Source organism: Ictalurus furcatus, chromosome 7 (genome assembly GCF_023375685.1).
Source record: "Ictalurus furcatus strain D&B chromosome 7, Billie_1.0, whole genome shotgun sequence".
In the NCBI taxonomy this organism is placed as follows: domain Eukaryota; kingdom Metazoa; phylum Chordata; class Actinopteri; order Siluriformes; family Ictaluridae; genus Ictalurus; species Ictalurus furcatus.
The window spans coordinates 30,626,332-30,630,922 of record NC_071261.1 but is presented as its reverse complement, the minus strand read 5'-3'; positions in this window follow the sequence as shown (position 1 = coordinate 30,630,922).

Sequence of the window (4,591 nt, the reverse complement as noted above, 5' to 3'; positions counted from 1 at the left end):
CATACATCCATCCATCCATACATACATACATACATATATCCATCCATCCATCCATCCATACATACATACATACATACATACATCTATACATACATCCATACATACATACATACATATATCCATCCATACATACATACATCCATCCATCCATCCATACATACATATATCCATCCATACATACATACATCCATCCATCCATCCATACATACATATATCCATCCATCCATACATACATACATATATCCATCCATCCATCCATACATACATACATACATACATATATCCATCGATACATACATACATCCATACATCCATCCATCCATCCATACATACATACATATATCCATCCATCCATACATACATACATCCATCCATACATCCATCCATCCATCCATCCATCCATCCATACATACATACATATATCCATCCATCCATACATACATACATACATCCATCCATCCATCCATCCATCCATACATACATACATATATCCATCCATACATCCATATATCCATCCATCCATCCATACATACATCCATACATACATTTATTCGTTTAGCAGACGCTTTTACCCAAAGCGACTTACAAATGAGGAAATACAAGCAAAGCGATATATCAAGCAGAGAACAATACAAGTAGTGCTACCTTACAAGATCTGTTAATTGAGTTCCAAAAGAAGCGAAGTGCAGAGTAGAGGTGTAAGTGCCAGAGTAAATTTATTTATTTATTTATTTATTTATTGTGGGTTAGTTAGGTGTTCATTAAAGAGTTGGGTCTTTAGCTGTTTTTTGAAGATGGTGAGAGATTCTGTGGTCCGGATTGAGGTTGAAGTTCATTCCACCACTGAGGAACAGTTAGTGTGAACGTTCTGGAAAGGGATCTTGAGCCACGCTGAGTCAGCACTACTAACGTCGGTCGTTGATCGATCGCAGATTGCGTGAGGGAACGTAAACCTTCAGGAGAGAGTTGAGGTAGGACGGTGCTGATTCAGACAAGGTCTTGTACGTGAGCATAAAGGTCTTGAATTTGATGCGGGCGGCTACAGGAAGCCAGTGGAGGGAGATGAAGAGGGGTGTGACATGGGTTCTCTTGGGCTGGTTGAAGATGAGGCGTCCTGCTGCATTCTGAATCATCTGAAGGGGTTTGATGGAGCTGGCCGGGAGGCCCGAGAGTAGTGAGTTGCAGTAGTCCAGTTTAGAGATAACAAGAGCCTGGACTAGTATCTGTGTAGCCTGTTCGGTGAGGTAGGGTCGGATCTTCTTGATGTTGTACAGGATGAACCTACAGGACCGTGCAGTTGTTGAGATATGGTCTGTAAAGGTCAGGCTGTCATCGAGAATCACCCCAAGGTTCCTGGCCATCATGGTTGGCTTGAGTGTGGTGGAGCCGAGCTGTACATTGAGGTTGTGGTTGATTGAGGGACAGGCTGGGATGACGAGTGGCTCAGATTTAAAAACAGGCCTGATTCTGTAATGGAAAACACTGCATGGGCTCAGAAACACCTCCAGAACTCATCGTCTGTGAACACAGTTCTCCGTGCCGTCCATAAACACTGGTTAAAGCAAAGAAGAAGCCGTATGTGAACGTGATCCAGAGACGCCTCCGTCTTCTCCGGGCCAAAGCTCATTTAAAATGGACTGAGGCAAAGTGGAAAACTGTTCTGTGGTCAGACGAATCGAAATTTGAAATTCTTTTTGGAAACTAAAGAGGACTAAAGAGGAGAGGGACCATCCGGCTTTTTCTCAGCGCTCAGTTCAAAAGCCTGCATCTCTGATGGTATGGGATGCATTAGTGCCTATAGAATGGGCAGCTTGCACATCTGAAAAGGCACCATCAATGCTGAAAGGTATATACAGGTTTAGCGCAACATCTGCTTCTATCCAGATTCCATCCCATCTTCACTTCTGAGAGACTCCGCCTCTCTAAGATACTCTTTTTATACCCAATCCCGTTACTGACCTGTTAACACTTACTTTTCCAGCCTTTTCTTGCCCCGTCCCAACTTTTTTGAGATGTGTTGCGGCCATCAAATTTAAAATCCCTTAATTTTTTTCTTAAAACGGTACGTTTCCTCAGTCTGAACATTTTCTGTGTTTTCTACGTTCTATTGTGAATAACATACGGGTTGATGAGATTAGCAAACCATTTCATTCTGGTTTTATTTACATTTTACACAGCGTCCCAACTTTTTTGGAATTGGGGTTGTAATTCAAGCAATAAAAATCCATAAAAACATTATTTTATTTATTTATTTTAAAATGTAAATCTAATCATTTGTGCAGTAGAGGGTTAATCAGTGCCTCTTTCATCAAGGATCATCAGCGTGGGAAAACATTAAGTTAGCCTTAGCTAGCATGACAAATACAAACTAGCTGAAATGTACACCTCAGTAGATGTGCTGTAGGTTATAATTTGACCTGTAATGGTTTTGATGGAAACTCTTATGGTCCCTGTGGGTCTCTACTGGTAATTTGTTGCCTTCTATTGGTGCCACGTTACACAGTATGTGTAGCAGATACCATTACATCCTTAACACCTCCTACTATGTCATGGAAAACATTTGCTATTGGTTAACAGCTGATATTTTGTAGAGGGTTTTTTTTTTTTTATAGTGGAAACCATTAGAATTTCAGTGATGGTTTCTATCCTGCGAGCATTCACAGCCACATCATCACATCCTCTGTGTGTCATTTGGTTGCGGTTTATTTCACAGCGCTGCAAGATGGAAGAACACAAACAGTGGCACGATAAGGAGCTTAAGTGAGCTAAAAACGGTACGAGCGCCCGCTTTTCTGAAGCCAGATGACAGATTAGTGATTCCCTCTGCCATTTCAGTCTAGTTGAGATGGTTCAGAGAGATGACCAACTGGGTTTGTTTTAATTCGACAGATTAAAGACATCCTGTGATCTTCTCCACACACACACACACACACACTGAGATACTGAGCAGCAGAGTAGAATGTGGAGAGGAAGATCTGAACGTTTATAAAATGCTCGGACCTCTACGACTCGGCTAGAAAGTAGTAGTATGTACTAGTTAACAGTAGGCGTGTAACACGATGTCGCTTTTCACATCCGTATGTGTTTAGTGCTTCAAATATCCGTAGCTGTATCTGATTTTAGATCTGTTTTTGTTTGTTTGTTTGATAATAATTACACATTCATTTGGTTAATGCATTTCGCGGTTTCTCTGTGAGTCCTGTATAAGCTGCACTTTTTCAAAAAAGAACAAAACTTTTTTTAAAGAAGTGAAGCTGGTGATGGAACGACCTTGTAATCGCTGCTACAACCCCTGCTGAAGAAAACAAAAACAAAAACAAAAACAACAGGAAAAACCCTCTTAGAATCTGTAATGGTTTAAATGGGAATTGTAATGGAAACTGTAATGGTCCCTGTGGGCCTCTACTGGTCATTTGTTGCCTTCTATTGGTGGCATGTTATGTCTGGTGGATACCATTAAGGACCAATAATGGTAAAGGTTTTAATGGTTAGCTAATGGTTTGTAATGGTATTTGTAGTGGAAACCATTCGAATTTCTTCGATGGTTTTTCTTTTCAGCAGGGAGGTTAAATGTAACCATAAAAGGATAAAAGCACAGCATTTTGAGAGAGAGAGAGACAGAGAGACAGAGAGTGAGAGAGATTAGCATGCTGCTTCATTAAACACACCTGATTCAACACATTTAGCTAATGAGCAACATCTCCACAGGCTGGATTTGGTCTGGAAGCTGATTCTGTGGACACACAGTTCACACCTGGCATTAACACACCTGGCATTAACGTGCGTCCTGGGTGATCGGATCGCATCAGACAGTCGAGACGCGCAGCTGTTCACACCTGCCGTTATGAACGTGTCTCCAGTGACCACTGGTTAAGTGTTTTCCGTCTCGAGCAGCGACGCGATTGATCATTCAGGTCCTACGTCGCGTTCCGGGACGCATCGAGACGTGTTCGCGTTCACGCTACAAACGTCACGTGGTCTTACACTGTACGTCTATACCTCCGAGCGCGGTCCGAGTGTCCGGACTACATCACGTCTTCGAGGTGCATTGGACCTCATTTAACACCCGTACTTAGCTGCCGTATTAAACCACTGTTTTCATCATATATTTACACCGAAGCAAATTTCCCTTCACGTCGACGTTCAACGTTTGCTTTTCATATCATATTTCATACGCGACAAATGGAAACGTGAACAGAAACAAACGCAGGCAAAATGTCATTTTGGACCAAGATTCTAGTTTTAGTACAGAAGATGTGCTGATTTCAGATATTTCTACAGACTAAAAACAAAAGGAGGAGAAAAAGAAAAAAGCCGAGAATTGAGACAAAAACGACAACACCGTACATCTTTTCAGTCTTCGATCTGATTGGTCAGAAGCTGTTGATTACAGGTTTATATTAATGTGCTCAGAAATGTACCCCATCAGCCACGAATAAGGGGATTTCATCTCTGATCTCTAGCTTCCGTTAAAGTCCGCGTGAGACCAAAACGGACGTCTTGGTGGCGTTTAGGACGAATATACTCGCCTTAAAGTTATCTATAAAGCCAGCGCGCGCCAAAACAGAATTCGTGTTTAGAAGACGTACGC